This window comes from Suricata suricatta, chromosome 15 (genome assembly GCF_006229205.1).
Source record: "Suricata suricatta isolate VVHF042 chromosome 15, meerkat_22Aug2017_6uvM2_HiC, whole genome shotgun sequence".
NCBI lineage: Eukaryota > Metazoa > Chordata > Mammalia > Carnivora > Herpestidae > Suricata > Suricata suricatta.
The window spans coordinates 11,955,100-11,975,622 of record NC_043714.1 but is presented as its reverse complement, the minus strand read 5'-3'; the positions used below and the strand labels follow the sequence as shown (position 1 = coordinate 11,975,622).

Here is a 20,523-nt window from a genome sequence, read left to right as displayed (position 1 = left end):
CGGGCCGGCGGGAGGGGCCGGGCGGAGCTGGGGCCGCGGCCCGGGAGCCCCTCCCGGCCGCCCCCTCCCCTGCAGGGCGCAGCCCCGAGGGAGGTGACCGATCTGCTCTTTCTCGGCTTTGCGTGGAGTGAAATATGGGAGTAAGAGAGCCAGTTTACCTTTGCCTTGCATATTTTGGAGAGTTTGGACTTGAGCCAAAGTCGGAGAAAATAAGTTCCTGCCAAACCAGCAGCTTTTAAGAGCAATCGGGTGTGTGTGTGTGTGTGTGTGTGTGTGTGTGTGTGTGTGTGTGTTGGGTGAGTGTGTGCGGGTGGGGGGGAGTGATTTGAATGTTCTTGCAAATTATTTTAAATATTTTTGCTTTTATGCAGCTTTCTTAACATGCGTTGTATTTGCCTTTAACGCATCCTAGAATACAGTAGAATACTGGATGAACTTCGCTATATTTTAACTTTGTTTTCTCTTTAAAAAAAAATATGTTGGCTATTCACCTTTTTTCCTCCATATGCTTACCCAGCAAAGAGAACAGTGCAGATGTTTTAAATCTGTTTCATCTCATATTTCAGCGGTTCTCAGTTTCTTTTATACTTTCTTGACTCATTTAGGATATTGAAACTGCAGTACACATGTGTATGACTGTGAGCAAATGATCGTTTTGAAATGACTTAGACTTTTTGTTTCTGAGGTCTACCCATAATCATTTCATAGGGAAAGAAAATAAATCAGATAACTATAGTCCTACTTCAAAGAATTATTTCTAAATAGCACTTACCACCTCGTGAAAGTTTCTTATTTTCGTGTGTATTGTCTTCCTGTGTTCTCCCCTCCTCTTGTCATTCCTATTCCCAACTCCTAGAGTAGTCCTGGGCCATAATAGATGCTCAATAAATACTTGATTAATGAGTGAATTAATAAATTTAAATGGTGAACATAATGCAGTTAAAGTCATTGCACAAATTCACACTCTAAAAGCTAATACTTGTAAATGGAAAAAGATAACACACAGTTTGCAGTTCAAAGAAAGCATATTAGGGGAGCCTGGGTGGTTCGGTTGGTTGAGTCAGAGCCGATTTCAGCTCTGGTCGTGATCCCAGGGTCACGAGATCCAGGACCTCACTGCCGTGGAACCTGCTTAAGATTGATTCTCTCTCTCTCCCTGGGGCGCCTGGGTGACTCAGTTGGTCAAGCATTGACTTAGGCTCAGGTCAGGATCTTGCAGTCTGTAAGTTCAAGCCCTGTTTTGGGTTCTGTGCTCACAGCTCAGAGCTTGGAGCCTGCTTCAGATTCTGTGTCTCCTCTCTCTGCCCCTCTCCCACTCACACACACTCTTTCTCTCTCTCAAAAGCAAATAAACATTTTTTAAAAATTAAAAAAGAAAAAAAAAGATTCTCTCTGCCTCTCTCCACTCTCTCCCTCTGCCTGTTTTCCTGTTCCTGTGTGTGTGTGCTGTCTCTCTAAAATAAAAAATTAAAAAGAAAACCTATTAATTCACCTCTGACATAAGTAAAAGTTTGTGTTCCTCTGTCACTTGTCTTTAAGTGCCGGCCAACCCCTTACAAGGGCAGAAGAGTAGAACCATCCCAGGTGGCTTTGGTTACATGTTAAAAATTTTCTAAATGAGAAGATCCGAAACACCAAGCAGGAATGCTGATGAACAGGACCGTTAATTGTTAATGGTAACTGTCGTCAGAAGTTTTCTGTAGCTGCTTACGAGCGAAGCACACCTTTGTTCCATTTTACCCTTTCCTACTCCAGGGCAGAGAGGGCGGATTGCGTCTGCAGAAGTAACTATGTGGACTACGGTTGGGCTAGAGTTTGCACTGGGGAGTGTATACTGTGTTCCCACCACTGCTCGTTCCATAACTGAACCAGGTTTATTTTTTTAAGTTTGTTTGTTTTGAGAGAGAGAGAGAGAGAGAGAATATCCCAAGCAGGCTCTGCACTGTCAACGCAGATCCCAACATGGGGCTCAAACTCCCGAACCCTGATATCCTGACCCAAGCCGAATCCAAGACGCTTAACCCACTGAGCCCCCCAGGCGTTCCCCTGAGCGAGTTTTAACAGGCAGATAATATATTTAGGGAGTATTACAACCTAAGTTAATACATTCTGACTTTCATATTCAAATATTTAAGAGCTAGCCCTGTCCATATTTAGGATATGTAGGCTGTGAAGCATTGTTCACATTGATTTCATAATTGTCATGAAAAGGTCTGGTATGTAAAAGAGAATATGTAAAAGAGAAAAGTAACTAAATGTTTTGTGTTCTGTTTTGTTTCTGTAATATACTTTTCTCCATAGAATAGAGTTGATACTGGGTCTTGCATGTTACATAATGAGTATTCTTTTTCTGTAACCATATTTTGTAGTAAATACTGAGTTCTGACTGTGTGCCAGGTGGAATGTACTGGAGATGGAAACAAGGATTCTTTCAGTCTTGAGCAGTTGCATTACAGTGTGAAAGTGTGATTCTGTTCATACAGTCTGCTTATAGCAGGTTATACCTGAAACATAAAACTATTCTCATCTACTGGGGAAATCACAGAAGCTGAAGACACTTCAGCAATGGCATTACCAAAAGGCCCATTCAGTTCCCTCCTCTAATTTTATAGATGAGGAAATTAATGCCCATAAAAGTTGTATCGTTTACTAAAGGTTGCGTAGGTCTTGGAAACCCAAGATCCAAAGCTAGATAGAACTCACGTTTTCTGTCATGACACTTGAATTGGGGGTCCTCTAATTTGGGAGATTTTATGGAATTTTAGAGTTGAAATAGATCATCTATTTCCTTCTGTAGATTATCTCGTCCTTTCTAGCTCTGAGGCATACTACAACTAGTGATTTAATAAAAGTATGCTTTTTTATTTTGGTCAAATCAGCAATTGAATTTGACTAAAACTGTGTTTGAATAGTACATTTGAAAATCTTAGTTTGAGAAGGAGTACGTGGGCTCAAGTAGTAAGTTTTTTGAGACATTTCGCATTGACAGTCTGAAGTTGACGACACGGGTCACATCAAACATTTCTTAAAGTTTTTGTATAAAAATATGGGGGGAGGACTTTGAAACATGCATTTTAGGGAAAAAATGATTATCTGGCCTTCTCTTTTTCTTTGTGATCATTTTGTTGAAAAGTGATGTTTAGGACTTAGGCGATTTATGGAACAGAGTGTTTTTAAAGCAAGTGTCTGCTTTTCATTTACATTTTCAACTGAAATTGAAAACTGGTAAAATGTCACGTTTCATTTCAGAGCTCAGTTTTACCTCTTCAGTTTTACTCTTCAAAATATAAAATAAACATGAGTAAAGTGGACATCTTGCATTTAACTTGCATATAAAAATTTAACTTGCATGGCCAGTTGGGACCAGGGGAAACCTATTTCAGATTTATTGATTGAAACATTTTTGGTTAGGATGGATCATGATGGCCTTTTGGGCTTAGTCTGTAGCTTACGGACACTGGCATGTGCAATGCTTTTGTTTGGTTAGCTTTTCGTTTTGGAGGATCATGAAGTCTTTCCCTGGAGCTTCTTCTATTGTGCTACAGGGATAGAAGCCTCTGATGGTCTCCTTAGGTCAGGCTGGTACATTAGCCTTTGCCGGTAGGTGTCACTGTACAACACATTTAGCTTTTTCAGTTTGAAGCCTCCTATTATATAACACGGCCTAATTTTTTTATTTAATGAGTTCTGTACATACTCAGAAGTATTGATGGGCGGCAACTTAAAAACTAGTAGCCAGTGAACTCAAGGTCTCCAACAGATTTTGAAATTTGGTAGAGTTTGTCCCTAGCGGCCTTATTTGTTTAGCTTATCTTATTGAGAGTTAAGTGCATTCATGCATTGTCTGTAAAACGTGTGCATTCACAGATTCACGTGATGGATGCTAATCATTTAGAAATTTGCTCTTTCTCTCTCTCTCTCTCTCTCTCTCTCTTTCTACTTTCAGTATCTCTTAGACTCCTTGGTGACAGATATGACACGTTGCTGATTGCGTTCTGGCTCCCTTGACTGCAGGGCACTTGGTGAAATTCCCTTTCTTTTATCCATAGGTCATCAGGTAGAGCCAGTTGTTTAACCCTCCGTTAGCCGTCCTGGGACGAAAAGATAGCAAGGCCATAACCCTTCCAGAGAACGGGTGCTGTTTTGTGTTCAGTTGCATAGCATTTTGTTCAGCCTGGTCAGATCATATGAAACTAAGTATGAAGAGATGTTCTGAGGAAATTCTTGAACGCATTTTTAAAGGAACAAGCGTATTAACCTATTGGAAGTAAAAGGAAAGATCTATATTTTGGTTTTCTTTAAAATCACCTGTGGCAGAGTAAAAGGACAAGTTTTCATTTTAGGCTAATTAGCAACAGAGTAACTTGGACAAAGGCTCATGTGGTCCATCTTATTTTTAGTTAGTACAGAAGTTACCCCAGAGTCTCTGGTCCCCGTAGAATAACTTTTTTTTTTTCCCTTTCCCTCTCTAGAAAGGAATGTACTTTGGGAGTCTGTTGACCTGGATTTATAACCATGTAAGACCTGTGTAGCAAGTCTCTCTCAGAATCTCTTATCTCGGTCTCTCCAAGTGGGAAGAATTCTCCTCTCCTTCCATTTCCTGATTGTAATAGCCCGCAAGCCCATCCTCTCTGCCTTTCTGTTTCTCAGATTCCTTCATTCAGGTTTTCTCTGATGGAAGGGGTGAGTACCAGACTTCGACAACATAAGGCTGCAGAGCTAAGCAGGTCTTTGCATGTTTGACATTTTTTTATGGTTTAGAAAGAAACCATTTTCTGTTCTGTTCTGTTAGCATATTTAAGCCTAACGCTGTTCCAGCAGTAGTGTTTTTGCTGTGGCTTGGAGTACCACTTGACACACTTTTTTCTATCTCCGAGGGTGAAAGTGTGCCATTTGCACCTCAGCCTTCAGATTGCTGATTTACTCTCCAATCCCATGGAGATCTGCTCCATTATTTTATTATACTAGAGCTTAGATACATTTTAGTCTTTTGATGCTACTCCAACACACTTTTTAATATCATGAAAATATGCAACCTTGTGTCTTGGATAGTTCTGCATCTCCTAAGTAGTTTGATTTCAATTTGTAGTAATATATGAAAAGAAATTCAATTAACTTTAATACAACAGGAATGTGTTTAGAACCCCTCTACACTTTGCTCCTGTGGGGAGAGCCTCAGCACCTGTCGGGAGATGTGGGGGTGCTGCACTCACTCTCATGGTTAGAGACCTGCTGTCCTAGTATCTGCTCAGCACTTCACACATGAGAGTGTCTGTCAGGGTGGATTCGTGTCTGGTTCGGTCCTGGTCCTACAGTTCTGGCAATTTCTGCTAGACCACTAGATGTTCACATCTTTCTACTCTGTGGGTCAACTGTTGGCATATACTCGGGAGTCCCATGCTTTACCCTTTCTTCTGGGAGTGCTGGGAGCCAAGATGGTATTTTCTTGTCATTCACTATTTATTTTTTAAAAAATTTTATTCTCCTGCCATGAGGAAGCTTTCGGCATTTGGTCTGTATTTGATGTTTTGTTTCTCAGGGATGTGTCTCCGTTACCTTTGGCTGATGTTATCTTTTACTGGGGAATTACTGAATGCGCTTTAGTTCTGATCAGACTGATGACACTTGAGGACACATTTGCTACAGTTAAGCTGTTAGACTCAGGAAATGTTGAATTTACTTGGTGAATAAATCTTTAAAAAAAATAGTATATCGGAACTTTTGGCGGGTTGGGGCTGGTCTTTGGCTCCCTGTGAGATCCAGGTGGCTGTCTGCGGGGTAAGTGTCCTCGTCTGCTGTCGCTGCTCTCTGTGCTCTGAAGCAGGTAGGGCTGGTGGGCTGCACGGGGCCAGGGTGGGGGAGGAGGCGTGTCCAGTTAAGCAGAGCAGAGAGCGCTATTGCAGCACTGGGAGAAAGGCCAGCACTTCTCTCCCACGTGTCTGCCTGCACACTTCCCCCAGTGACCCATTCTGCATGGGAACCAGTCTTCCTTTTAAAGTGAGAGAATATTATTTGATGAAGTAATTGGATTCCATAACCGGTATGGTGTAAACTCGGTGCTATTTTGATCTTATACTCCATCTATTTATTTTGAGAGAGAGAGGAGAGAGAATGTGAGTGGGGGAGGGACAGAGAGAGAGAATCCCAAGCAGGCTCCACACTGTCAGTGCAGAGCCCAACACAAGGCTCAGACTCATAAACCATGAGATCATGACCTGAGCTGAGATCAACAGTCAGATACTTAACTGATTGAGCCACCTAGGGGCCCCTAGCTTGTTTATCAGATCACTAATATACATAATTCTCTCTCCTCCTCCCCATTTTTTACAGTCTTAAATCTCACCTTTCCTGAAAAGTTATACTGGAAAAGCCCTTTGGTTTTAGGTTCACATGTGAATTTTATTTAGGAGCAGTTTATAAAAATCTGTGTTGTAAATATTTATAGAAAGAATATCTAGCATTTACCTTCACTTTTCCATTCTTTAAATCAAGTTGATTCAAGTGATCATCACTTACTGAGTTTTATAAATTAATTCATGCTTTTGGGCAGTGAGCCACCTCGCTAACTTCTAGAATTCACGTATTTCTGTGTGCTGTTCTTTAAAACTCTATCTCTGAAATATTGTGTCTTTAAGACCTATAAATAGGTATAAAGAGGAATGCAGTGGAATGTATCCACTACCCAGGTATAGAAATAAAATAATACCAAGTTTCTCCTCTCCTGTGTTATCCCTTCCCAGCCACTCTGACACATTTTGTGATCATTATTCTCCGGCATTTCTTTATAATGTATAATATATGGGCATCCAAATAAAAGTATAATATAATGTGATGTTGCACATTATATACGATGCATCTATTTGTGTAAATATATCTATTGTTAAAAGCTGTGTATATAAAACCTGCTTAAGAAGTGTGTGTGTGTGTGTTTGTGTGTATACGTACATACACATATGTATATAGTGTGTACAGATACATATTTGTTGAGCACATGTGAAAAGTTTTGGGAATAGGCTCCTACTTGGCATGTTAGACTGACACCATTTGTTTGGAATTCTACCAAATGTGGCTGTTTTCCCGTACATAGTCCCTCCCTGTGTGAATGTGCCACTTTTTACTCAGTCATCGAGCTGTCAAAGACCTCTTTCCTTCTTCGGTATATAGTTTTCTTCTTTCAAACACCACTGCTCGGAACACTCTTGTAGCTACCCATCCCCCTGCGTATCTGTGTATGTGTCTAAGTGGTTTTCTAGCTTGGAATTTCTGGTCACGAAAATGTGTGTATTCAGCTCAGCTAGCTCCTGCCATCTAAGCGGTCTGTGCGTTTACACGCCCGCCGCCCGAGGACACAGCTCGCTTTTGCTGCAACCCCACTACCAACACTTGGTGAGGTTTAATATTTGCAAGTTTAGTGGGTGTGAAATAGTTATTTTGTGGTTTCAACTTACATTTACTTGATCCCCAGTGAGGTTACTCCCAAGAATAGCAGTTTGTGTTTCCTTTTCTGTGAATTGCCTTGTTCATATAGTTTGCCTATTTTTCTGGCGTTTTGTTGGTGTTTTTGTTTGTTTTATTTTGTATTTTTTATTTCGATTTGTTGAATTTCTTTTCTGTATCCTGAACCTTTTATTTCTCCCAATCTGATTATTTGTCTTATCATTTTCCGTAGTATATTTTGTTGAACAGAATTTTAAGATTTTAATATATTAAGAATATGATTTTTGCTTTATGGTTTGCACCTTTGTGCTTTCAGACATCCTTTCTAAAGAGATCATAAAACATTCTCTTATTCTAAAATATCTTAAACTTTGTCTTTTCACGTTTAGATCTCCACCCAACAAGGGTAGATTTTATTGCGTATATTGTGAAGTAGAGATCTAATTCAATATTTTTAAGAAATGGATGATGTAAATTTCCTGTGCCATCAGTAGAAGTGTCTTCTTTCTCTGCCAGACTGCAGCATCACATTTTGTGTATAAATCTCTGTGGCCCCATTTTCTTCCCCGCGTGTCGGAGCGGTATCTCACTGAGTCACTGCGTAGCAGGTCTGATCAGGCAGATGCTCCACCTTGTCTTTTTACCATTGTCCTTGCTTTTGACTGGGACCTTTCCTTGGCCGTGACAATACGTTTTAGCATCTGCTTATCAAGTAAGTTTCGTGAGAAATGTTTCAGGATTTTGACTGGAATTATATTGAATTTCTAGCTCAATTTGAGGCTCCCAGGTCCCTGGGTGCCTCAGTCTGGTAAGCCTTTGATTTCGGCTCAGGTCATGATCTCACATTTCATGGATTTGATCCCCCCTTTGGGCTCTGTGCTGACAGCTCAGAGCCTGGAGCCTGCTTCGGATTCTGTCTCCGTCCCTCTCTCTCTGCCCCTCCCCTGCTTGTGCTCTGTTTCTCTCTCTCTTTCTCTCAGAAATAAAGAAACATTTTTAAAAAACACTAAAAAATGCCCAATTTGAGGCAAATGTACATTTAGAATACCAGGTCTTCCTCTGCATGAACATGGTATAATATCCTATTTTTTTAAGCCTTATAATTAATTTTTATAATTTCATCCACAAAGTTGTATACATCTTTACTTTAGCCTGGGTACTACATACATTTTTATTTTTATTTGTTTTTTATTATTTAAAATTTTTTTTTAATTTTTTAATGTTTTTTAATTTATTTTTGATACAGAGAGAGACAGAGCATGAGAGGCAGAGGGGGCAGAGAGAGGAGGAGACACAGAACCGGAAGCAGGCTCCGGGCTCTGAGCTAGCTGTCAGCCCAGAGCCCGACGCGGGGCTCGAACCCTTGAACATGAGATCTGACCTGAGCCGAAGTCGGAGGCTTAACTGACTAAGCCACCCAGGCGCCCCTAAAAAAATTTTTTTTAACATTTATTCATTTTTGAGAGACAGAGAGACAGAGTGTGAACAGGGAAGGGACAGAGAGAAAGGGAGACACAGAATCCAAAGCAGGCTCCAGGCTCTGAACTGTCAGCACGGAGCCCAACGTAGGGCTCGAACTCATGAACTCCGAGATCATGACCTGAGCTGAAGTTGGATACTTAACTTACTAAAGCCACCCACCCAGCACCCCCATTTTTATTTTTAAACCAATATATTATTATCAAAAATTCAGAATATGCCCCCAAGTGAAAAGAATTGTATGATGACTCTACCACCTTGATTCTAAAGTGGTTAATATTTAATATATTTGCTTTAGATTGTATCGATCAATTTATCTGTCTTTTTATGCATTTCAGAATGAGTCATAGACACCAGTATACCTCTCTCCTAACATACGCACGTCTGACATTAACTAGGACTCAACATTTGTTCATAGGTTTTTTTCACCCTCCGAAGGATTGTTGTCTACAGGGTATTGCACATATCTTGGTATATTATTCTCAATTAGTCTTTATAAATATTTGCATCTGTGTGACCCAACAACCTCTTAAGATAGAAAATACGTCTGTCACCTCAGAAAATTCTCTTAAGTTCCTTGCTAGCCACCACCTCTGCCTTCATCGCACAAAATTTTTTCACCATAGGTTGGTATTATCTGTTCTAGAACTTTATTTTGTAAGTGCTTTTTAAGTATTCTTTGAGTCAGCATAAGTTTGAGGTTTATCCATGTTGCATGTACAAGTGTCTTGTGTTTATGGCCAGTAGTCCGTTGTGTGGCCGTAGCACAGTATGCTTATCTGTTTGTTTTACTGATGGACACATGGGTCATTCCTAGTTTGGACTATTATGAAGAACGTTCTGTGAATATTGTAATATTGGAGGGATTTTTGTTTTCTTTTTATTTTAGTATGTCTTCGTTTCTCGAGTAAATACCTAGGAGAGGAATTACTTGGATTATAAGGTAGGTGTTTGTTTAATTTTATAAAAAACCTGCCAAATTATTTTCCAGAGTGCTTGTACAATATATTTTACACGCCCACCAACAGTGTGTGGGATTTCTACTTGTCCTACATCTGTACCAACATTTGGTGTTGTCAGTCTTCTTAATTTTAGCCATTGTGGTGGGTGTCAGTGGTTTCTCATTGTCGTTTAAAATTACATTTCCCTGATGACTAATGATGTCATGGACTTCTTGTGCTCAGTGGTCATCTACGGTTTTCTTCTTTTGCTAAGTTTCTGTTTGCTGATTTTGCCTGTTATTTGTCTCTTGTCTATTATTGCTTTTTTTTTTAAATCTTTTTGTTATTGAGTCATAGTTTTTATATATTCTGGATAGACGTTCTTTTCAGATATATGTATTGCAAATCATTTCTCCCAGTCACTAGCTTACCTTTTCCTTAAGAGCATATTTTGAAGAGGAACTATTTTTATATTGATGTTCATTTTTTAATGGCTCTTGCTTTCCGTATCTTGCCTAAGGAACTTTTCTATTTTCTTTTTTAGCCTTTTTCTCCCCTATTTTCAAGTTATGAAGCCATCCTGTTATATTTTCTGTTAGAAGTTTTATAGTTTTAGTTTTAATGTTCAGGTCTGTGATCCATTTCAGATCAATTTGGATTCGTTTATTGTTTTTCCATATGGATATTCAGTTCTGGGTCCATTTGTTGAAAAGACTTTGCTTTCATCACTAGATAGCTTTTGGTGCCTTGGTCAGAGAGCAAATGACAGTATAATTGTAGATCTGTCTCTGGGCTCTCTATTCTGTCTTTTTGTTTTCTGTCTGTACTATGCCTTTACCACACACTCTTGACTAGCTAGATTGTACGTCTCAAATTCAGGTAGTGTAGGTCTTCCAACTTTGTTGTTTTTAATGAGCTAGCTTTGGATATCCTAGGTCCTTTATATACCCATGTATATTTTAGAATCATATTATCAATTTCTACAGACTGAAGCATACTAAAGGTTTATAATTAGAATTCATTGAACATGTAGACCCAGTTCAATTGAGCTGACATGTTAGGGATACTGAGTTTTCCAGTCCCTGGCAGTGGAATAGATTCATTTATTTAGGTCTGTAATTTCTTTCTGCTTTGTTTTATAGTTTTTGGTGTTAAGATCTTACACATTTTCTATTAAATATTTTTCTAAATATTTTATGCTTTTGATGCTACTTCATATGTATTTAAAATGTTTCATTTTTCCACTATTTCTTCCTAGCGTATAGACATAGAACTGATATTTGCACCTTATAGCATGTGACCTTACAAAAATTCATTTATTTTATTGAAAAATTGATTCCTTGGGATTTTCTCTGTAAGTTCCATGTCACCTGTGAATAAAGAGTCTTATACATTTTTCTAATCTGTGCATCTTTTATTTCTTTTCTTGACTCACTGTACGATCTAGGATCTACAATACGATGTTGAATAGAAGTGATGTAGACATTCTGCCTTTGTTTATGATGTTAGTGGCAAGTGTTTGGCTTTTCACCATTAAGTATACTATTATTTCTAGGTGTCTCATAAGTGCTTTTTATTGGATTGGAGGAATTCCTTTCTGTTTGTAGGCTGAGAATTTTGTCAAATATTTTTTCTCTAATCAAAATGATCATGTGGCTTTTCTCCTTATTGTTAATGTGGTAAGTTATACTTACTGGTGTATTTATTTATTTAATTTAGGCAGGGAGAATGCAAGCAGGGGAGAGGGGCTGAGGGAGAGAGAGAGAATCACCATGCTTAGTGCAGAGCTTGATGCATTGCTTTATCTCATGACCTGAGCCAAAATCAAATCAAGAGTCTGCTGTTCAACCAACTGAGACATCCAGGTACTTCTTTATTGATGCTTCGAATGAGAAATCATCCATGCGTTCCTCACTTGGATGAGATAAATAATCATATGGATATTGTGCTTTATTTGCTAATCTTTTGTCAGCAGTCCTGTATCTGTTCATTGTGGTGTCGCTCCCAGTTGGATGGGGCTTCCCAAATATGGGGTCAACCTCCAGGCTGGGAGCTGGTGGCCCGGGTGCTGGAAGGGTTCACCCGAGCAGCAGGCAGTCCAGCAAAGAGAGACTCTGCAACATGGCAGTGTGTAGGGGTTCTATTTATTTCATTTTATTTTTTAAGTTTATTTATTTAGTTGGGGGGAGGGGTAAGGGCAGAGAGAGAAGGAGAGAGAATTCCAAGCAGGCTCAGTGCTGCCCACACAGAGCCAGACATGGGGCTCGAACCCATGAACCGTGAGATCATGACCTGAGCCAAGATCAAGAGTCTGATGCTTATTTAAAGGGTAAGGTGAGGAGTTGTGGGGATGTGTGGATTTCCCCCTTTTTTGGTTACTGTGCCTGGTTGTGAGTAGCCCATTGGTGAGTAGGGCCTGTGGATATTTTAAGGTGGGTCACCTAATGGGTCTGGTATTCTGCTCACTGGTCACTGCAGACCCTTTCTACGGTCATGCCTGTGGCTTCTCCCATTCATGAGGCTTATGGGTTTATAGTTTCCTATTGCATTCTCTCCTTCTCTTCCTTTCCCCTTTCTTCCTGCCTTCCCTGGCTTGCCCTCCTCCACTTACTGAGAATTATGATTAGTACTAAGTTTTCTTTGCTACAGTGGATTGTATATTTAATTTCTAAAATTTATATAATTGTTCTGCCATATTTTAATTGGCAAATTATAGCAGTAGACATTCTAATTTAAAAGCACTCTTACATGTCAATGAAAAATTCAGCCTTGTGATAATACATAGTTTTCATATTATTGTATTAGTTTTATAAATATATCCATAAATGGGGACACCTGGGTGGCTCAGTTGGTTGAGCATCTGACTCTTGATCTCAGCTCAGGTCTTGATTTCAGGGTTGTGAGTTCAAGCCCTGCATTGGCCTCCACACTGCGCATGAAGCCTACTTAAAATATATGCATATAAATATTTGTAGAGATCTATTTATAAATAAAATTGACCTTTAATTTTCTTTGTTGGTGATTTTATCAGGATTATTCTATTACATAAATGAATTTTAGGAGTATTTCCTCTTTTTCTGTTCTTTGGAATAGTCTTATGGGATTAGTTATTTGGTAGAACTCATTTGAACCTTTTTGTCATTTACCCACAATTAGGGAAGGCATGGGATAGGGAGGAGGGGAACTGATTCACTTTTTAAATGTTCGAATGACCATTTTAGGTTCTGTTTCTTGAGTCAGGTTGGCTAAGGTACATTTTGTTTCTTCTTAGGCATATTACCTTTATTAAAAAGTTTTCGGTGTGAGTTTTCAACCTTAGGGCAGCAAACTGATTATGGTTTTAGCTTTACCTTGTAAACAGAATATAGCTATTGCTTGCCTGCTTTTACTTTGCAATGAAATTAAGTTATTTGAAAAGGTCATCAAGTATTAGATATCTGTAAATTCTGGTTATTTTTTAGACAGATTTTTTTTCTGAATTTATTAAAGTGGAAAGTCTTTATAGAATAGACTGGATACTCTAGTCGTGAGAAGGTAAACCATTTGATTCGGGTAATTTGGTTGGATTGACTTGCTATGGTGCCTATTTTCCTGCTTAAATGGTAATTAGTGACTAATACTGGGTACATTATTTTGTTCAAAACTGAACTCTCTGTGAGTTGAACATAATGCTTATTTAGGGAACTTTCAGGTTAATGTGATTATTATATGGGTTTTTACTACTCAGTCTGTTTAGTTGAAAACAGTCAGTACACCTGGAGGTCTAGGGTACCTGATGCAGATCTGAGATACTGTTACTGATGGGCTCTGTATCGCATACGAAGGTACTAGTATTATGTGCCCTGTATTTCCACTTCCCTTTTGTTCTGTAAGATTATAGGTGAAATTAAGGTATGTGAGGGTGTAAAGCTCATGAAACAACTTGGATTTTTTTTCCTTCTAGAGGTAGTATGGTATTTGTATTAGTAAGTCCTCAAGCTACTTTTTCAGAATTCTGTTGTGATCAGTGGGACATTTAAGATGACCGAACTAGGATAGATTAAAGGTGAGTGACACTGAGTAAGATAAAGAACTGTCCAGTAGCTCGGATAAGTACTGCTTCAGAATAAACTGCGTGCATTTCAGACCTTCCTCCTCAGCTGGCCCCTCGGTAATTTCTTGCAGTCCTTCTGTGTGTTCGTAGTTGACAAGTTTACCCATGTTTGCAGTAAGAGCTGTTTAAATCTTCAACTCCTTCAGCTTGATACCTTACTACTTCCCATTGCATTTTAACAGATGACTTCCTGCCATTGTGTAGAGAAATCAGGGACATCCTAAAGAGTCTCTCATCTCTGGCTTGATGGGTGGGATTTGGCCTCTGAGGTGCTAGACATTGGGACCTGACTGACATGAGGCTGATCCCCCGACCCCGTCCCCCAGTGAGGAGACAGGAATCCGGGGCCTCATCTAGTATGGCTGTAAAAGCCAGTTGAGACTCTTGGCAAGATATTACTTGAACTTGCACGTGAGAATATGCAAAAACTGAGCTCATGAGGTATATCTTCAATGTGTCATTTAGTATGGTCCTTTTCTTTTTTTAGACTGAGGGGAGGCCCAGTAGGGTGGAGGGTGAGTGGAGATGAGCCAGTACCACAGACAGAAAGAATTTAAAATCTTGACAGTTGCCACCATTTTAGACCTCTGGGCTCCCATCTACTCAAGAGAAAAGCAAAAACTGGTGGGAAGGAGCCCGGGGCCCCCCACCGAGAGAACCCTCCCTGGTGTCTCCACACCACGGAGCCATCACTTACCTCCCCCTGAGAACTCTCCTGTTCTGCACCTTCTCACAGCTCTCCCCCCTTTCTTTAGTTTCTCTCATTAAATGAAAAACAAAACAAAGCACATAAACCTCCTTCTGGTCTGCCTCCTCTACCCAGCCACATATCAAGAATGAGTAATCTGGCTTCCTTTTCTTCTTCTTCCCTTCAGGTCTTTCTGGCCAGGATCAAAAGAGGCGCCATTAACCCCAGAGCCCCTGGGCTCTTCTTCCTTTTCTTCATCTCCTCCCCGAAGGGTAGTCTTCCCCAGGATCCTTGGCTTGGTGCTCCGGAGCTGTAGACTTAAGTACTAACAATAATGAGGGATGAAGGACCTAGCTACCACTTACTGAGTGCTCACTGTGTGTCAGACCATGTGTGCTTCTGTGACTTGGCATTTAATTCTCATTGTGATTTACTGACTCCTCTTGTTGTAGGTAAAGAAATGGAAGCTTAGATTAATTTGTCAAATATTATGGAGCTAGTAACATTTGGAATTGGAGCTGGGATCCCAATTCTGACTAAAGCTCCCTTAATTGAACATTTTAAATCATTCAGTTGTGGCTTAGATTACTTATACTTGGCCCAGTCTCATCCCTGTCATAGCCATCTTTATAAAGTGGAAGCTAGGTCACACCCCTTTCTTATTTGAAAGTCTTGAGTACATCCCCAGGTACTCGAGAGACAGTTTAAATTCCTTCGCCTGATCTAGGAAACACTTCATGATCTTGCCCCTCTTACCCTCTATAGCCATTCCCTGCCTCACTCTCTCCATTTATAGTAATTCAGCCATATTCGGTCACTTTCTGTGGTCTGGAACTACGCGTGCTGTGCCTTCTGGGACAGCTTCTCGCCTCGCCTCTCCCTGCGCGACTCCTAAATATTCTTTGCAATTTAGCCTCTTCCATAGTCCTTCCAGCTCTGCCTTCATTGTCTTCCTGTAACCTGGGCTTTGTAGTCCCCTCACCCCCAAGCACGAGGTTCAGTAGCACATGTTACTATTTTAGCATCTTCATTCACTTATCAGTTCCTTCAGCAAAGTGTGACCCAGTCAGGTATCAGACTGGCCTGGACCCAAGTACTGGCTCTGCCACTCATGGTTGACCTTGAGTGAGTCTTCAGATCTCTTTGAGCATCTTTAACTCTTTCTCCATCTTTAAAATAAAAAGAATGGTACTTCCATCATAGTTACGAAGAATGACAACAAAGTGTCACAGAGTAAGTGCTTCGTTAGTAACAGTTATTCAATACGGTGATAGTGATATTCCCGTGAACAAAACAGACATTTTGTTTTGGCCTGTGGCGACCTGAGGTCTTCCAGTCTTGGCTTGACTGTAAGGGTGACATCTGTGTTAGGGACAGACACCAGACTCAACTGCCGGAAACAAGTGGGAATGTGTTTCATTTCAAAAGATGTGATATGATCATACCAGATGTGGTATGATCAGTGGCTCGAAATGTCTTCAGGACTCGCATTCCTGCCGCTTCTCCACTCGTATTCCCAGCGGAGGTCTCATCTTGAGGCTGGTGCCTCTGCTGGAGGCAGGGAGGGAGCTGGTGGCAACTCAGGCTGCATGCCTCCTTGTTTCCGTTCAGGGGAAGACAAGAGGCCTCTTTTTCTCTTTTGCTTAGACTCAGGGTCCTGGCTGCGTATTGGTTTCCATTGGCTTAGGCCTGCCTGTCTCACGGAGTGCTTTCCGGGATTGTTTAGATGAGGGGTCAGCAAACCCGTCCGACTGTCTCCCTTGCACCTACTCAGGCCCGCTGTTGTAGCACGAATCCACCATGGACAACAGAGTAATCTGACAAATACAACTGGGTTCCAGCAAAATTTTATTTATGGGCGTTTATGTTTAAATCACATACCACTTTCTCATGTTAATCAGTTTTTGTCTCTGATTTCTTGTCACTTGATCTAAAAGGTGAAAAAACGTGTAAGCCCACGGTTCACACCGGAGTGGGCGGTAGGCAGTCATTTGCTCCTCCTGGTCTAGAGTGATTGGTAGGGTTAAGGGTGCTACTCTTAATGTTGATGTAGGTAAACCCCATGTTTGGTTTTCTTTTTAACAACTCTAGTGCTTCAGTGATTGTCTGTATGTAGTAGGTAGTCAATATTGGAATGAACAAATATAGGTAAAGGTCTGCCTTCCTTCCAGTAGACCAAAAGGGCATTGAGGCAGAAGCTGTGTTTTTGTGTATTCTACATTGCCGTGAATGTAATAGTGTGCAAATATCATGCACTGCATGGATGGATTTTTTTTTTCCAGGTTGATGTCATGGGCAAAGAGAGCAGAGAAAAACTTGCTACTGAAGTTGTAAGTGTTGGAGCTGAAGAAAAGAACAGCAGAATTATTAGGGGGTGCATACTTCATTGATGTGGAGGGTTGTTTAAGGAAGTCAGGCCTTTTAGTAGGTTCTGTTCAGGCACCGGGCTAATAGTTTCCCCATAGTAGTAGCTATGTCATCCATGGAAGCCATTCTCATCCCTCAGACTCTCATTGTTAAGTCAGTGCCTTCTGACGGGGGAGAAGGTTTCACAGCTATTTTATTTGTTCTGCATTTGGTGAACTTAGAAAAGCTCTGCTTACTTTGTAAGATAACTGATTTTTCCATTACTTTACTTTCAGATATGACTGATAGGCCAGAGTTATTTACTGAATAATGAAATTCTGCTGAATTTTTGTCTCCTCCGCTGTAGGACAGGACAGAATTATAAGCAACTGAGGATGGGGGGAACGCTGGGGATGGCTAGTGTGGACCGCAGAGCCCTTCTGGGGGACATCACCGTTTCCAGGGGTTCAAGCAGCTCCTGGTGGCAGAGGAGTTAGGTTTAGTGTCCCAGGTGAATCGGAGGCCAAAGTGGGGCATCTGGCGGAAGACGTCCTACAAGCAGATGTGGTTTGCGAGCTGAACTTGCCTGTAGGAGACCCCCGAGTGGAGAGAGCTTTCCCCTGGGTTCTCACTAACTCTGAGACCAGCGGCTGAGTTGGCATCCTTTTCATTACTACTGTGCTGAGGACTTGATCCTTAACTTCTTTGATCTTCTCGCTTACAACCAGCCTAATTTGGTCTTTATGTTTATATTTTTTCCAACTTCCTGTTTTGAAACCTTTAAACCTGTATAACAGCAAAAAGATTTTGTACTTTGAAAGACTTGCCTACAGTTTGCTTGGATTTACCAACTGTTAGCGCTTTGCCGCATTTGCTCCGTGTGTGTGTTCATCAAGTCTTCCTTTTTCTCTCTTTGGAATCTTTGAAAGTAAGCTGTAGTCATCATAACAGTAACTCACTTAACTTTCCCCTGAATCTCCTGAGGACAAGGACATTTCTCGTATATAACCACTGTAGAATTATCAAACCCAAGGAATTATCTAAATCCACTCCGTATTCAGATTTTTCTTAGATGTCTCCAGAAACATCTTTAAAACTTGAAGCTTTTTGTTTTTTTTAATCGGTTACTTATCCAGAACTGGTTACTTAACCCAGGCCTTAACCTGGGAACTCCTAACAGTTCAGGTTTCTAGCCCTAAGCATTTGGAGCATCGGATTCTTTTGGACTAGAATGAGCTTGGAAATCTGTATTTTCTCAACTTCTTAATATGAAAGCATTCAAACCTATAAGACGGTTACAAGAAAAGTTTATTTAGATTCACTAGTTGTTAATATTTTGATGCATTTGCATTCTCTGTGTCTCTAGACATATGCAAAGACACCATTTTATGTATTTATTCATTTTCCTACTGATCCATTTGAAAGTTAAATAGTAATACTTCACCTCATAATACTTTAAGTCACAATAACATTCTTCTTCAGCGTGATCTTTCTAAGAACAAGATGTTCTAGCATAATCACAATGTAATTAGCATGCTTAGGAAATTTAACACTGCAGTAGTACTGTTACCTCATGTAAAGTCCATACTTAAGTTTTCCTAATTTATTCCAGTAATATCCTTTAAGCTGATCCTCCAGCCTACCTTTGAATTATTGACGCCTATTTTACATAAAGATTTTTAAAATTAAGTTATGTCCCCCCCACAAAAAGGCTCACAAGTAAACTATATGCCTTCTCTCTAAAATGTGGTTTTTTTTTTTTTTATGATTTTCTAAAGATTTTACTGGGTATACAGGGTGAAAATTACAGCAAAGAGAAGCTTTTTGGTTTCCTCAGTGGCCTGGAAATTTAAATATGTGAGTCATGAAAAGTTGGGAGGAAACATACAAATAATTACACAGGCAAACTTGGCTTTGGAAAAAGCAAAGGGTTCAGATGTTGGTGGGGCTGTTGGGTGGCTAGGAATTCGATTTATTCCATCCACCTGGATTTGAGGGGATATTAACTGGCTTAGGAACATTTGTGTGAATCCTCATACCTAACGAAAATGTTCCTTAAAACTACCCAATAAAAAAAAAAGAAAAAACAAAAACAAAAAACTACCCAATTTATCTTGCTTTTACTTTCTGTGACACCCATCGCTAAACGACATTTAGCTGACGTATCTTTGACCTGGCCTTTGGTTTCCTGACCTTCCTCTTCTCTGGCACAGTGTTTGAGCCAGTGACAGGGCTTCTGACAGGGACAGTATGGCACAGATCCAGAGATGAAGTATGAATGCCGGCATGGATGTCACATTTCAGAATGTGAAGCATGGAGCCCTGTTAAAGTTTAAATAAAATTTTCCAATCCTGTGATATATAAAGAATGAGTAATTAATACATTAGACAGCATCAAAATTAAAACCTTTTACCCGCCAACATGTACTTTAAGAAGATGAATAGGAAAGTTGTAATCTGACAGAACGTTTTGTAACACATAGATCTATTAAAGGACAGTTGTCTAGGAAATATAAGGAACTACTGCAATTCAATTTAAGAAAGCATTAAAAAAATAGACAAATGTGCAAAAGATTTGAACCGACAGTTCACAAAAGATGATAAATGGGCAGTAAGCACATGAAGAAAGTGCTCAGACATTGGTCCTCAGGAGAATGCAGATTAAACCACAGTGAGACACAACTGATACTAGTCAGAATGGCCAGCATGCAAAAGACTGACGATACCAGATGTTGGCAAGATCCCAGAAAAGACCTCTCCCATTCTCTCAGTAGGTTTATGAAATGGGAGAGCCACTTTGGGGAGAGGTCTGGTAGTTGCTTATAATTCTAAATATACATGTGGCCCATGATCCAGCAATTCCAAGTGTCTTAACCCAAGAGAAATGCAAGCATGTATTTCCTAAATGCAAGAGTGGTCTTGTACAAGAGTATTCCTAAGAGCGTTGCTTGTAAGAGTCCAGAATGGGAAGCAGTCCAGGCTTCCCCAGGTAGTAGAGTGGCTACACCCTGATGTACTCTGGTGTATTTCTACAGGGGAACAGCACTGAGCCACAGAAAAGAATGATCTGCTTCTCCACAGAACACACTTGGCTCTCAGGAACTAACGCTGAGGGAGGGAAGCCTTCCGCAAACAAGCACATTCTGTGCCATTTTTACGAAATTTCAAGAACAGGCAAAACTAAGCTATAGTGGGGGCGGGAGAGAAGAACAAAGGGGCGGCCTCTGGGGGTGGGGGTGGGGTGGAAGGTGACTGGGAAGGGCCATGAGAGAACGCAGGGGTGGTGTTCTTCTTCATTGTTTTGACACGGCTTTGGGTTACACAGTGCGTCTTTTTGTGAAAACTCTGGATGTATACTTAAAATGAGAGCATCTCATTTCATGTAAATTTTACATAAAAATGATAAAGAACTATAAAACTTTTGGTTATGGTAGAAACTGAAGTACTTAGAGGAGGTGAGCCAATGTCTACGAGTGGTTTTGAAATGTATTATGTATAAACAGGTTAACAGATGGACATGGAGAGATGAACGGACATGC

The 20,523-nt window shown here is 40.3% G+C and overlaps 1 protein-coding gene across 2 annotated transcripts in view; it reads left to right on the top strand.

Moving 5' to 3' along the window:
- The window catches only part of ASPH (aspartate beta-hydroxylase), a 210,243-nt gene that overhangs the window by 601 nt on the left and 189,119 nt on the right, over positions 1–20,523 (top strand). The window lies entirely within an intron of this gene.